General features: G+C 39.0%; 1 non-coding gene and 1 pseudogene across 1 annotated transcript; both read right to left on the bottom strand.

The window, feature by feature from the left end:
• Positions 1 to 10,251: 10,251 nt before the first annotated feature.
• Positions 10,252 to 10,405, bottom strand: LOC149646252 (5.8S ribosomal RNA). Its single transcript, XR_016371957.1, has one exon. It is a non-coding gene; the product is annotated as a 5.8S ribosomal RNA (ribosomal RNA).
• Positions 10,406 to 10,983: 578 nt separating this feature from the next.
• On the bottom strand, positions 10,984 to 12,197 carry LOC149646251 (small subunit ribosomal RNA; annotated as a pseudogene).
• Between the last annotated feature and the right edge of the window lie 3,925 nt (positions 12,198 to 16,122).

Below are 16,122 nucleotides of genomic sequence, written 5' to 3'. Positions count from 1 at the left end.
TTTGAAGAAATTCTTTTTGCGAGACATCGTGGAAAAAGGGAGAGTAATTTTCCAGTATTTGAAGACAACTGACAATCCGTCAGATATGATGACGAAAGCCTTAACCGGCAAGAAGATGAAACAGCACAGTTCCTGTGTAAGATTAAACAGCACTTAAACGTAGCATTCGAGGGATAGTGTTATTGGATTAACAGTCACGAATACTCGTTCAAGACATAGGCCTACAATATTCAAACATGCCGCCAATAACATTTACCGAAAGATGCCACACGTCCTCCTTATTTTTGTACTCTTTATATTGTTTTGCTCCTCTTGTATATAATAAATAAGTTCTAGTTCTCTTTTTCTGTCATAAAGATGGGTTGTGTCTTTTCTTAGCCGATAATTCTAACAGGTTATGGGTTCAGTTACGCATCAAATAAAGTTAGACGAAGAATAATAGAAGAAGAAGAAAAGGGAGAAGTCAAGTTTCAACGCCGGAAGGAAACTATACCAAATATTAAGTTTGGAAATTGAACAAAACTCTATTTGAAGAACCAAGACCCAAGACGATTATGGCAAGCTCATCGGAAGAATACCTCATACCAAAGCTAAGTGACGATAACTATCATGCATGGTCGATACGCGCGAAGGCGGCGCTTATACAAAAAGGCGTATGGGAAGCAATAAACCCTGGTCTTGGCACTGTTATGTCAGCAGCAGAAAGAAAAACTAATGAAAAGGCATTAAGCTTTCTCTTTTTAATCGTGGAAGATCATTATCTAGACGACATAGGCGAGTTGAGTCGTGCATCACAAGCCTGGACCACTCTTGAAGAATTAAATACCAGACACGGGTTATTGCATATTTTGCATGTTATGCGGGAATTCTTAAATGTTCGATTGAAGAAAGACGACTCTATGAAAGAATATCTTGGACGCCTCATGGATCTCCACAGAAAGCTAGCAGCGTGTGGTTATGGTTTCACTGATAGAGAGCTAGCGATGATCATGCTACTTGGTTTGCCGGAAGCGTACGAAGCACTCATACAAAGTTTAAAACATGATCCCAACGGCACTGGTTTACAAATCGGGAAGCGATTCCCAAATAGAAGGATATACCGATGCCGATTGGGGCTCAAATAGTATCGACTGTAAATCGTTTAGCGGGTATATTTTCACACTAGGCAAAAATTCCGTTAGCTGGAGTTCGAAGAAACAAACCATGGTTGCGTTGTCGACAGTAGAGGCAGAGTACATTGCTATGTGTCACGCATCGAAAGAAGCCTTATGGATGAAAAATTGCTTGACCGAAATAGGTCACATTCAGCTAGTAAAAGAACCTCTTACGATTTACGCAGATAATCAAGGAGCTATACACTTAACCAACAATCAAGTTACAACGGAAAGAAATAAACACATCGATTTGAAGAAATTCTTTTTGCGAGACATCGTGGAAAAAGGGAGAGTAATTTTCCAGTATTTGAAGACAACTGACAATCCGTCAGATATGATGACGAAAGCCTTAACCGGCAAGAAGATGAAACAGCACAGTTCCTGTGTAAGATTAAACAGCACTTAAACGTAGCATTCGAGGGATAGTGTTATTGGATTAACAGTCACGAATACTCGTTCAATACATAGGCCTACAATATTGAAACATGCCGCCAATAACATTTACCGAAAGATGCCACACGTCCTCCTTATTTTTGTACTCTTTATATTGTTTTGCTCCTCTTGTATATAATAAATAAGTTTTAGTTCTCTTTTTCTGTCATAAAGATGGGTTGTGTCTTTTCTTAGCCGATAATTCTAACAGGTTATGGGTTCAGTTACGCATCAAATAAAGTTAGACGAAGAATAATAGAAGAAGAAGAAAAGGGAGAAGTCAAGTTTCAAAGCCGGAAGGAAACTATACCAAATATTAAGTTTGGAAATTGAACAAAACTCTATTTGAAGAACCAAGACCCAAGAGGATTATGGCAAGCTCATCGGAAGAATACCTCATACCAAAGCTAAGTGACGATAACTATCATGCATGGTCGATACGCGCGAAGGCGGCGCTTATACAAAAAGGCGTATGGGAAGCAATAAACCCTGGTCTTGGCACTGTTATGTCAGCAGCAGAAAGAAAAACTAATGAAAAGGCATTAAGCTTTCTCTTTTTAATCGTGGAAGATCATTATCTAGACGACATAGGCGAGTTGAGTCGTGCATCACAAGCCTGGACCACTCTTGAAGAATTAAATACCAGACACGGGTTATTGCATATTTTGCATGTTATGCGGGAATTCTTAAATGTTCGATTGAAGAAAGACGAGTCTATGAAAGAATATCTTGGACGCCTCATGGATCTCCACAGAAAGCTAGCAGCGTGTGGTTATGGTTTCACTGATAGAGAGCTAGCGATGATCATGCTACTTGGTTTGCCGGAAGCGTACGAAGCACTCATACAAAGTTTAAAACATGATCCCAACGGCACTGGTTTACAAATCGGGAAGCGATTCCCAAATAGAAGGATATACCGATGCCGATTGGGGCTCAAATAGTATCGACTGTAAATCGTTTAGCGGGTATATTTTCACACTAGGCAAAAATTCCGTTAGCTGGAGTTCGAAGAAACAAACCATGGTTGCGTTGTCGACAGTAGAGGCAGAGTACATTGCTATGTGTCACGCATCGAAAGAAGCCTTATGGATGAAAAATTGCTTGACCGAAATAGGTCACATTCAGCTAGTAAAAGAACCTCTTACGATTTACGCAGATAATCAAGGAGCTATACACTTAACCAACAATCAAGTTACAACGGAAAGAAATAAACACATCGATTTGAAGAAATTCTTTTTGCGAGACATCGTGGAAAAAGGGAGAGTAATTTTCCAGTATTTGAAGACAACTGACAATCCGTCAGATATGATGACGAAAGCCTTAACCGGCAAGAAGATGAAACAGCACAGTTCCTGTGTAAGATTAAACAGCACTTAAACGTAGCATTCGAGGGATAGTGTTATTGGATTAACAGTCACGAATACTCGTTCAATACATAGGCCTACAATATTCAAACATGCCGCCAATAACATTTACCGAAAGATGCCACACGTCCTCCTTATTTTTGTACTCTTTATATTGTTTTGCTCCTCTTGTATATAATAAATAAGTTTTAGTTCTCTTTTTCTGTCATAAAGATGGGTTGTGTCTTTTCTTAGCCGATAATTCTAACAGGTTATGGGTTCAGTTACGCATCAAATAAAGTTAGACGAAGAATAATAGAAGAAGAAGAAAAGGGAGAAGTCAAGTTTCAAAGCCGGAAGGAAACTATACCAAATATTAAGTTTGGAAATTGAACAAAACTCTATTTGAAGAACCAAGACCCAAGAGGATTATGGCAAGCTCATCGGAAGAATACCTCATACCAAAGCTAAGTGACGATAACTATCATGCATGGTCGATACGCGCGAAGGCGGCGCTTATACAAAAAGGCGTATGGGAAGCAATAAACCCTGGTCTTGGCACTGTTATGTCAGCAGCAGAAAGAAAAACTAATGAAAAGGCATTAAGCTTTCTCTTTTTAATCGTGGAAGATCATTATCTAGACGACATAGGCGAGTTGAGTCGTGCATCACAAGCCTGGACCACTCTTGAAGAATTAAATACCAGACACGGGTTATTGCATATTTTGCATGTTATGCGGGAATTCTTAAATGTTCGATTGAAGAAAGACGAGTCTATGAAAGAATATCTTGGACGCCTCATGGATCTCCACAGAAAGCTAGCAGCGTGTGGTTATGGTTTCACTGATAGAGAGCTAGCGATGATCATGCTACTTGGTTTGCCGGAAGCGTACGAAGCACTCATACAAAGTTTAGAACATGATCCCAACGGCACTGGTTTACAAATCGGGAAGCGATTCCCAAATAGAAGGATATACCGATGCCGATTGGGGCTCAAATAATATCGACTGTAAATCGTTTAGCGGGTATATTTTCACACTAGGCAAAAATTCCGCTAGCTGGAGTTCGAAGAAACAAACCATGGTTGCGTTGTCGACAGTAGAGGCAGAGTACATTGCTATGTGTCACGCATCGAAAGAAGCATTATGCATGAAAAAATTCTTGACCGAAATAGGTCACATTCAGCTAGTAAAAGAACCTCTTACGATTTACGCAGATAATCAAGGAGCTATACACTTAACCAACAATCAAGTTACATCGGAAAGAAATAAACACATTGATTTGAAGAAATTCTTTTTGCGAGACATCGTGGAAAAAGGGAGAGTAATTTTCCAGTATTTGAAGACAACTGACAATCCGTCAGATATGATGACGAAAGCCTTAACCGGCAAGAAGATGAAACAGCACAGTTCCTGTGTAAGATTAAACAGCACTTAAACGTAGCATTCGAGGGATAGTGTTATTGGATTAACAGTCACGAATACTCGTTCAAGACATAGGCCTACAATATTCAAACATGCCGCCAATAACATTTACCGAAAGATGCCACACGTCCTCCTTATTTTTGTACTCTTTATATTGTTTTGCTCCTCTTGTATATAATAAATAAGTTCTAGTTCTCTTTTTCTGTCATAAAGATGGGTTGTGTCTTTTCTTAGCCGATAATTCTAACAGGTTATGGGTTCAGTTACGCATCAAATAAAGTTAGACGAAGAATAATAGAAGAAGAAGAAAAGGGAGAAGTCAAGTTTCAACGCCGGAAGGAAACTATACCAAATATTAAGTTTGGAAATTGAACAAAACTCTATTTGAAGAACCAAGACCCAAGACGATTATGGCAAGCTCATCGGAAGAATACCTCATACCAAAGCTAAGTGACGATAACTATCATGCATGGTCGATACGCGCGAAGGCGGCGCTTATACAAAAAGGCGTATGGGAAGCAATAAACCCTGGTCTTGGCACTGTTATGTCAGCAGCAGAAAGAAAAACTAATGAAAAGGCATTAAGCTTTCTCTTTTTAATCGTGGAAGATCATTATCTAGACGACATAGGCGAGTTGAGTCGTGCATCACAAGCCTGGACCACTCTTGAAGAATTAAATACCAGACACGGGTTATTGCATATTTTGCATGTTATGCGGGAATTCTTAAATGTTCGATTGAAGAAAGACGACTCTATGAAAGAATATCTTGGACGCCTCATGGATCTCCACAGAAAGCTAGCAGCGTGTGGTTATGGTTTCACTGATAGAGAGCTAGCGATGATCATGCTACTTGGTTTGCCGGAAGCGTACGAAGCACTCATACAAAGTTTAAAACATGATCCCAACGGCACTGGTTTACAAATCGGGAAGCGATTCCCAAATAGAAGGATATACCGATGCCGATTGGGGCTCAAATAGTATCGACTGTAAATCGTTTAGCGGGTATATTTTCACACTAGGCAAAAATTCCGTTAGCTGGAGTTCGAAGAAAAAAACCATGGTTGCGTTGTCGACAGTAGAGGAAGAGTACATTGCTATGTGTCACGCATCGAAAGAAGCCTTATGGATGAAAAATTTCTTGACCGAAATAGGTCACATTCAGCTAGTAAAAGAGCCTCTTACGATTTACGCAGATAATCAAGAAGCTATACACTTAACCAACAATCAAGTTACATCGGAAAGAAATAAACACATTGATTTGAAGAAATTCTTTTTGCGAGACATCGTGGAAAAAGGGAGAGTAATTTTCCAGTATTTGAAGACAACTGACAATCCGTCAGATATGATGACGAAAGCCTTAACCGGCAAGAAGATGAAACAGCACAGTTCCTGTGTAAGATTAAACAGCACTTAAACGTAGCATTCGAGGGATAGTGTTATTGGATTAACAGTCACGAATACTCGTTCAAGACATAGGCCTACAATATTCAAACATGCCGCCAATAACATTTACCGAAAGATGCCACACGTCCTCCTTATTTTTGTACTCTTTATATTGTTTTGCTCCTCTTGTATATAATAAATAAGTTCTAGTTCTCTTTTTCTGTCATAAAGATGGGTTGTGTCTTTTCTTCGCCGATAATTCTAACAGTAACTATCTCCAAAAGTAACATAATAAACATAAGTATGACTCTTCCTATTGTTAATAATGCAAATTTCAAATTGAAACCTATAATCAACACTGACACTCTCACTTACATCAGGCCAGGACTTGTAACCCCGTCGATGTCTTCATGCTGGTCTTTGGCGAATGACATAGTTCTACAATTTTAGCCAATCTCCTTGAACGTATTTTTGTCGGAAATAGGTCGTCTAATATTTATTGTACAAGTTCGCGCTGTCGCGGTGTTTGTATGTTTGACTTTGAGATTGCCATAAGTCGGATATTTCAGCACCAAAAATGATAAGTCTTTTGAAGTTTAAATATTCGGTAACTAAACCATTGCAATTTTCAACTTCATAATGTGGCCGAGCTAAACTCGGTAAAAAGTCAATACAAATCATCTATATTACCAAGTCTTAGGACCGTTGACTCAAATCTCAATGGCGTCTCTTTAAACCTCGGAACCGGATTTTCGATATGGGGCAGAAGTCGCTTCATTTTCCACCGCTTGGGGTCTCTGTGCTGGGCCCGAACTTATGATGAGGTAAAAGGTCCGAAAATAGGTTTATAGTTAGTTTTGGCTAAGTGTCATACTTATGGTTATTATGTTACTTATGCTATCTCTGATATATTTGGATTCAAAAAAGGTCTATCAAACTCTATAAAAATCTTGTTAACGGAGCCAAAACACAACTTTTTAATACTATGTAGTTTGTAATCTGGTAAACTTGGTTCAAAGAGAGCAATGGCTTTGGTTTTTAACACACCCAAAAGTATAGTTACAATCACGTGACAGGCATAATATGCTTTCCCATTTGCACAAACTTCTTGAACCTAGGCATCAGGAATATCGGAATAACAATCTGAATCTTTGCTATTATAGTCCAACCTGTGACTAATTGTGTCAGCTGGACTGTCAACTCTGTTCCAATAAATTTTGGTCACTTCGTGCTGTTTTCTGATACAATCCTCGGGGAATTCCGAGACCAAACATTCCACCAGTGAGTAATAAGAGCTAGGAATGGTGACATTTCTACCTGGAAGTTCAGTGTAACTCCCAAAGTCTAATAAACCTGTTTCATTCATATTTGCACAACCAGTCACACACGTTTCGCGATTTACTAAATGGTCGAAGATAATACGACGAAGATGTTTCTCATCACCAGAAAACTATTCCAAATATGATGAATTATCGAAGTGTTTTCCAACACTGTTCCTAGCTTCTGGTGGGGGTTGTAAACGTAACAGGAATCATCCTCACAAAGTTTACAGAACCAAAAATACGCGCTGTAAATTTCTTCTACAACCTAAATGCGCGTAATTTTAATTTTTATGATAAAATTACAAATAAATCTAAAGTACTTACCTCTATTGGCACCCTTTTGCCTTGCTCCGTTGTTGCAACAACAGTGTGCATTCTTCTTCCCGGTTTACTTTAATCAAACCACGCTTCAATGTTATTTCATAAATTGGGTTACCTAAAACACCGTGTATCCACTGGGCACCTAATTCAACTTGCTGGTCACCTGTGGCATTAGTTTTAATAGCAATTAGCGCTAGGGAGTTTCCCAAAGGCATGGCTTCAATTTGACAACTGATGACCAAGGCTTAGAAAACTGACCCATGGGCACGGACGAAATTCGGCCTCCAAGACGATTTCTCGCTTCTAACAATTTAAAATCTAACTCACCCCTATGCATTAATCTTAAACCGGCCGCGATACCACTCATTCCAGCTCCGATAATTATAATTTTACAAATATTACCCACTTTATTTCCATCTCCAGAAGACTCGCTATCGTCTGCTACACCCGCCATATTTTAGCTTGCGCTCCCCCAATTCCCGCCCTCCCGAAAACGTTCAATTAGTTCTCCATCTTTTCCATAGATGGCGTCTAATGTACCATTTAGTTACTCCTTTTTTTTAATGTTGGATCTTGTACGAGAGATGGCGCAGACAGCAAATCAAAACCCTGGGAAAATATTAACACGCCAAAATTTAAACGACTAAAACGTATGAAAAAAAGAGAAAAGTTGCAAATTTTAATAACAAAATGTTTATTTTCCATTTTATGGCAGGGGTAGCTTTGTACAAGGGGCAATACTTTACAGTGTGGGCCGTATCCCCTTCGGTATTATGGCATGTGTAGGCTCTCAGCTATTCTCAACAGCTGCTTGATTATAAACAGTAAAGACATGTTTTAAGACTGTGGACCTTTGTGATAGTGATAATAATACATCTACTAGGCATAATTACTGATTTTTAGGGTACTTACAAGATCCGAAGAAGGTGTAATCGCTCTACCCTGAATCTTTGTTTCAACTTCTATAGGGGATTTTTTGTTGCTCCGTTTATTATGTCGAGCTAGGACCAAAAAGAGTGGATTCGCTTTAGCTGCAAAGAAATTAAAAGTGTTTCATAGCGATAATAACCCAAAATAGATGAAAATTGAACGAAATCACGATACTATTCTCATTTTTATTGATTTGAAAGTCAATAGATAGTTTACACCTCGGTTTACACACGTGGAGGATACATACCATTTACACCAGGATGCTGGGCTTTCCTGGAGGAGAAAAGCAGACGAGTTTACGTCTTCTAGGTAGCCCGGCTTCCTGGTGTAAATGGTATGAATCCTCCATGTGTGTAAACTATCTATTACCTCATTTCGAAATTCCCTGACCAATTTTGAATAAAATTTTATTTGTAGTCATTGCAGAAAAATGAGAATGTTGATTTTACAAATGACTAATAACATGCTCTTATAAATACTAACGGGTCCTACAATAGGGGAAATTACCGAACCAAAACGAAATCCAACGACACTAAGCAATTTTAAAATTTCCCGACTTTTACTTCATATTTTGGATCTTTTAATTAGAATTCCCTAACTAAACCATGCATGCAGGTTCCCTGATCCTTGAATGTAGGCATTTAATCATTATACTTACATGATTTACAGCTGGACACACTGCTGGGCTCGTCGGAAAATAATTCCATTAAATATTTTTCCAATTTTGTCCAGTTGGAAACACTGGGCTCGTCGGAACATAATCCATTAAATCTTTTTCCAATTTTTTCCAGTTGTAAACGCAGAAGGGCTCGTCGCAAAATCCCTTAACTTCTTTCGATTTAGTTGTATTCTCATCAAAATCAGGGAACAATCGTTTGAATTCGTTTGCTAATGCTATAGCTACTTTCGGCTTATCCGAATAAAACATCATCCTTAAAACGGACAGAGAAACACGGGCAAAAAAGCGCGGAAAGAAATTTCGCGTTGCAGCTGAAGCAGCTCTATGAGAAAATGACTCCATTCTATCATATAAACCCAACGCTTACTGCGCAGACTCGCATTTTGATGGAAACGAAGAATACAATGTTTTCCCACGACTCTGCCTTTAGCATTCCTGAATATTAAAGGGTTGTCATTGGTCAGAAACCATGAGAAAAATGGGATACTTGCAATAAACATAGGGTTAAGGTCACTATGGTTCACTTTCAACTTGTATGTCCGAATATTCGTTGAAAAGGTCAGAAGATGACCCTGTAGTTTATTTTCCAATTCCAATAAATTATACTTTTAAGCTTAATGCACTCTCCCGAACCGCGCTCAAATTAAGATTAAAGCATCACAAGTTTTTCGCACAGCCACACACAGATGTTTCCTATTTCACTTTCAAATTAATTTAATTTATCATTAAAAAAATACATCAAAAGCGCTTACATATTTTAGGGTAATTGCAATTAAAGTTAATATTTTATTGAAACCTGTATTATAAACTAAATCCAGACTAGATAAACCGTTAAATTAAACTTAATAGAGTATAATTAATGTGAAATCAACCCAAATCACGAATGTTTTTGGTAAATTCATGGATACCTTATAATTAAACTAACAAATTATAATTAAAACTACACTTATCTTACACTCAGCCTCTATTTTCCTGTTGAATTCTTACACTTCGAATGACCATCGCGAGACGAACTTCCCGAGAAGATGTTTTTACGCATTACTCGGAAGCCGCTCTGGTCCTTATGGTTTTTAAGGCATATTACGAATCGAACGTGCGACAACGCCACGGCGAGTCGACGAACGAGACGAAACACGAGATTTAAACCGATCTCGATTCCCGAAAGGTAAACTTTCGCGAACCAAGAAACACGGTCACCTTAGAATCGACTAATCGTCTTCCAATGATCGAGAACGAAAAGCGGTCGCAGTGGTCAGTAATTCGACCCTCAGACAAGTGAAACCTCGGGAAAGACCGGATGTCGCAATGTGCGTTCGAAAGATAAGTGCTCAATGTGTCCTGCAATTAACACCAAGTCTCGCAGTTTGCTGCGTTCTTCATCGACCCACGAACCGAGTGATCCACCGCTTAGAGTCGTAAATTTTTTTTTTTCAAAAAATACAAACCCTTGATATAAAGCGCTTTCTGTTAAGAAAGGCGGACGCTTGTTAACGCCCTATGATAGAGGTTATACGGATAGTGCCGGGAATTCACCGCGGAAAAAGGGTGAACTCCCGAAAATAGAATCGATCGAGCTGCCGCGGAGTTGACTTCCGCGGCCCGAGCCCTCTATCTTCCATGCGGTCAGACACGAAAGATTGCACACTCGAGCATTCTGGTCCAACGAGATTTTCTTGATTCCACCGGAGAGCGATTTCTACCCGTCGCGACCCGTTCGACGGCAATCAAGACGCGACAAAGCCAGCCAGGGATTTTCGAAGGGAGCACCGCGAGGGTGAATCCTAACTTCGTGAACGGATTTACAGTCGAACCCTTGCCGGTGGGGGTTTCGGGTAAAGATCGCGACGAAACGTTCTTTACGGCGACGAAACCCTTCTTCCTAAAAAGATTAGAAAAATATTGAGAAGTTTTTTCGCAGATTAACTCGATTTAATAAAAACTCGTACCCATACAATGGCGCCGGTTAAACCTTTTCGGAACCGCAATTTTTCGATAATGATCCTTTCGCAGGTTCACTTACGGAAACCTTGTTACGGCTTTTACTTCCTCTAAATGATCAAGTTTGGACATCTTTCCGGTACGTCGGTGCGACCCGAAAGCCGCTCCGAGAACCAGTCCGAAGACCTCACTAAATCATTCAATCGGTTGTAGCGACGGGCGGTGTGTACAAAGGGCAGGGACGTAATCAACACGAGCTTATGACTCGCGTTTACTGGGAATTCCTCGTTCAAGGGGGACAATTACAAGCCCCTATCCCTATCACGAAGGAGGTTCATCGAGTTACCCAGTCCTGCCGGACAGGGGTAAACACACGCTGATTCCTTCAGTGTAGCGCGTGCGGCCCCGGACATTTAAGGGCATCACAGGCCTGTAATTGCTCTGTTTCGTGCGGCTAAACGCCGCTTGTCCCTCTAAGAAGGAAGACCGACACAATTGATCGGTCGCCTATTTAGTAGGCTAGAGTCTCGTTCGTTATCGGAATTAACCAGAAAAATCACTCCACCAACTAAGAACGGCCATCAAGAAAAGCTCTTAATCTGTCAATCCTTCTGGTGTCCGGGCCGGATAAGTTTTCCCGTGTTTAGTCAAATTAAGCCGCAGGCTCCACTCCTGGTGGTGCCCTCCCTTCAATTCCTTTAAGATTCAGCTTTGCAACCATACTTCCCCTGGAACCCACAAACTTTGGTTTCCCGGAAGCTGCCAGCCGAGTCAATTGACTAACTCAGGCGGATCGCTGGTTGGCATCGTTTATGGTTAGAACTAGGGCGGTATCTGATCGCATTCGAACCTCTAACTTTCGTTCTTGATTAATGAAAACATTCTTGGCAAATGATTTCGCTGTAGTTAGTCTTGCGACGGTCCAAGAATTTCACCTCTAGCGTCGCAATACGAATGCCCCCGTCTGTCCCTTTAATCATTACCTTGTGTTCCGAAAACCAACACAATAGAACTCGAAGTCCTCTTTCATTATTCCATGCACCAATATTCAGGCGGGACGCCTGCTTTGAGCACTCCAATTTTTCCAAAGTAAACGTGTCGGGCACCTACGACACTCAATAAAGAGCACCGAAGTAAAACCGACAGGATGTTCAGGCCAGGCAGTAACCACCGGAGCGGACCGCCTGTCTGGAACTGAGATTCGACTGCAAGCTTTTTAACCGCAACAATTTTAATATTATACAAAAATGTCTTGGTTTGAACCAAGGCCGAAAAACAAACGATATGAGTGAGGTTTATCAATTGACTGAAGTTCAGATATTTCAATTTTTCTTTAATCATTATTATTATCAATATAATCCTTAATCACAATTTATTTCTATCAACTGATTTTACTGTTAATCGACTTATTCCCTCTGAATTTATTCCAAAAAATTGCATATCTACGCTTTTTCAAGAACAGTTTCAACCTCTAAACTGTTTGGTAAACAACTCAACGTAAATATTCAAAGTTTCTACCATTGTGGTTGAGGCACTCTTCCAGAGGACTGTCCGTGTCTTACATTACATTTGCAACTACTAAACTCATAACGCATGGTAAGACTAATGGCATTGCCGTCTTAAGTACTTCTCGTCATTTAAGGCTTGATGTAGGGGCATATGATTATGACGGTAGTAATGCCCTTGTAAACTGGCAAGAACAGTAGAATGGCTTAGTGCAACTTCATGTTCCACCGCTCTACTACTAGCATGAGTTAGGCTTCAAAACTACCTAAGATGTCAAAGTCTCTATCCTTATTACAGACTATACAGTCTCTTCTACGTTCACGATCTTGCACTACCGAAATCACGAAGGTGCTCGCACCCGAATGTTGTCGGTGTGGAGACCGTTCGGCATAAAGCACTGCCTTTAGTTGACCGTTACCGCGACCCTCACCCAAAATAAACGTGCTGTCCAATTTGTCCTGGTTAGAATAGGTTGGCATTTTGCTAGGAAACGAGACTAACTACTGTAATTCTAGTACTTAGCTGCTACACTGAAAGACCCTGTATATCTAAAGAGACCGGAAGTTCCTCAAAGTTGAGTTTTCAAAGATTGCCAGCTTGAGCAGGTCATGGTGTGTATAATGGTGAAGGTAGCTTTAACGTTCGACACGTGACACTACGGTATGTTTGGTCCTCCAATGTCCTGACCCGATAGGTCCAAACAATTACCATCCTGGTTTTTCAGATCAGAGTTGCGGTATTGCTGATCCCATTAGAAATACAAGGTCTGTGGTGTTACAATTGTAACAATATGTCTGTTAAAGAGGCACAAATACTGTAAAAAACCATTGTAATAATGGTTGGCCAAATTTTAAACACCCCTAACCTTAAACTTTGGACAAAATAAGGAAAACATAAAGGTTTCTTTAGGAATAACTTGAAGAAGGTCCGAGTTGTCTGTGGAACCGAAAAAAAAGGCCGTAGTGAAAAGTAATCGTCGTTACGCAGCAGTTAGGATCGAATTTAATTAGTTAGTCTCGTCTGTTAGCAAAATGCCAGTGTATTCAAACCAGAGCAAATTGAGCATGATGTTTACGAGGATTACCTAAGACGGCAAAACCTTTGCGTGAACTAGTTAAAGCCGATCCATTATTTTTTAGAAAGGTACTGTTCTCTAACGAGGCTATTTAGGGATGGTACCTTAAACCTTCATAACGAGCATTTTTGGTAGGGCATTCTTGGAAACCAAATTATCGGACCCTTTTTCTTGATAAGAAAATCTCTGAAGGCATTTAATTGGACTTCCTGCGTCATGAGTTCGCAGCTTGAAAAGTTATTGCAAGACATGGGCAGATGAAGAGTGCCTGCACCATAATGGTAATCACATTGAACATTTACGTTGACGATGATGTGTACCAAACAGATTAGAGGTTGTAATTTGAGGCCCAAATTCCAAGACTAATCGCAAGACTGTGCTTTAAAATTTTCTGTTGCTCCCCCACTTGACTGGTATGCTAGGTGATATCTCAGTAGAAGAAAATTTATTGAATTAGGGATAGCGAGAGATGGCTAGCGATGTGGCTTAGTTCTGGGCTAGACGCCCTTGTTTAATTGGCAACATTATTACATTGAATGTTGCCAGATTAAATTGTTGCTGGTGATTTTGCAAACTCTATTAATGATATATTAAAATTTAAATGGAAAAGTTTCATTTTGACACATTCCTTACCCTAAAATTTGTATTTGGAGCCTATTAATATATTATAGTGATAATACAATTAATTTTAGTGTTAAATACGAAAACGTTTAGGCTGAAAGAACAACTCGCGTAGTTTGATCTTATTTTATTATTTCAGTTAAGGGTTATCTAAAGTTACCCAAAAAACCTATTGTTTTCGATTAATTCCACGTTAAATATGGTTATGAAATTACTAGTGTTATTTCAGTTTATTATACGAGTTTGAACAAGAAATTCTCCTTAACTGCAAACTTTAGAGGAGTGACTGTTTGACTCTTGCGGAACAATCACCGTTTTGCCCCAAAACTTTTATATAGCGCCCCTTTTCAATGGCTCTCTTTTCAAAATGGGAAAAATGCTTTTAAATGACAATTTAATTAATCGTAAGAATTAAACAGGAAAGTGGAGGCTGGGTGAAAGATAAGTGTGGTTTTAATTTTAATTTGTTTGATTAATTAGAAGATATCCATGAATTTACCCAAAACACGAATCTTTCACATTAATTATACTCGTTTGATTTTTATTTAACGGCTTATTTTGTTTATCTAGTGTGGATTTAGTTTATAATACAAGTTTCAATAAAATATTAAATTTAATTGCAATTGCCCTAAAATTTTAATGTATGCGCTTTTGATATATATATTAATGATGAATTAAATTAATTCGAAAGTGAAATAGGAAACATCTCTGTGTGGCTGTGCGAAAAACTTGTGATGCTTTAATCTTAATTTGAGCGCGGTTCAGGAGAGTGGATTAAGCTTAAAATTTATTTGAATTTTTTACCCTAATTGCAATGTTTAGTGCAGTTTAATATTTTTGCCATATAGTCATCATTATGGTACCCAAACTTTTGAATTTCGCGGCAATTAATGTACTTTAAATATAGTTTAAATTAACTTAAGTGTGAAATAGAAAATATTGGGCTTTACCAATGGATTGGGTAGTTTAATCATAATTAAACAGTTTATTTAAGTTATTTGAGCTTTTATCTAAAAATGTATATTTGGTTTAATTTCACGTTAATTATATTAATTTCAGTTAAAATTAACGTAGGATTGTGTTTTGGCAGTGTACATTAAGGTTTTAAAATGAGTTTAAATGTATGCTTCACCTTAATTGCAATATTTAGGGGAGTTTTCGATTCTCATTTTACGCTAAACTTTGGAATTTTGCGCCTATTAAGGTACTTTGGAGATAATTTAAATTAGCTTAAGTGTGAAAGCGAAAACATGGGGCTTTACCAACGGCTTGGGTAGATACAATCTTAATCAGAAACATCACTTAAGAGTTATCCGAGTTTTCATCCAAAAAAAGGAAATTTGGGGTTTAATTTCACCAAAAGCGCATAGATAACCAGAAAGTGAAGAACGAGAAGCCTAAACCGCAACGTGAAAAATGAGTTCCCCCATAGTCGATTCAAGATTTCCGTCCCCCTTACAGAGCGACGGGAAGAGTTGGTCTTATGCCGAGGCGGAGAGTAACTTTCGCGTAGTTTTACACAAGGTACATGCGTAAGTTGGCTCGAAAATATAATTCACTTATTTCTTTATTTTCATGTCGGCTGCTATAGTTTAATTTCAAGGCTTAATATAATCTAGTCATTTAGGTAGTCGGGAATCGGCACATTTGTCAAAATGTCAGATTTGAATTTAGCAAACATTTTAGAAAGCTACGAAAAGGATGAATTTTTCCTGATTGATAAAGACGGAAAACTTAAAGGTGCAATAGAATGCAGGAAAAACAATATCAAAATTCAACTTAACGAAACTTGAAAATTCCACGACGATTGAACCGAAAGAGCGCTAAAGAACAACCGTTAAGCCTAGTTAAGCTGCCGATTTCTCAATAGTATTCCCCACTATCCCCAGGAGCCGCTACCATCACGAACTACTTTCCGCTTGTCACGTGACATTAACGATGACCTAATTTATCTCTGATTCGATTGGTAGTTGAAAACGAGGCTCACCAACC

Source organism: Phalangium opilio, unplaced genomic scaffold, assembly GCF_054372755.1.
Source record: "Phalangium opilio isolate 3A_F unplaced genomic scaffold, DU_Popi_V2 ptg000089l_1, whole genome shotgun sequence".
NCBI classification, from domain to species: domain Eukaryota; kingdom Metazoa; phylum Arthropoda; class Arachnida; order Opiliones; family Phalangiidae; genus Phalangium; species Phalangium opilio.
Note: the sequence above shows the minus strand (reverse complement) of the source record. Positions and strands in the feature narration are given on the sequence as shown.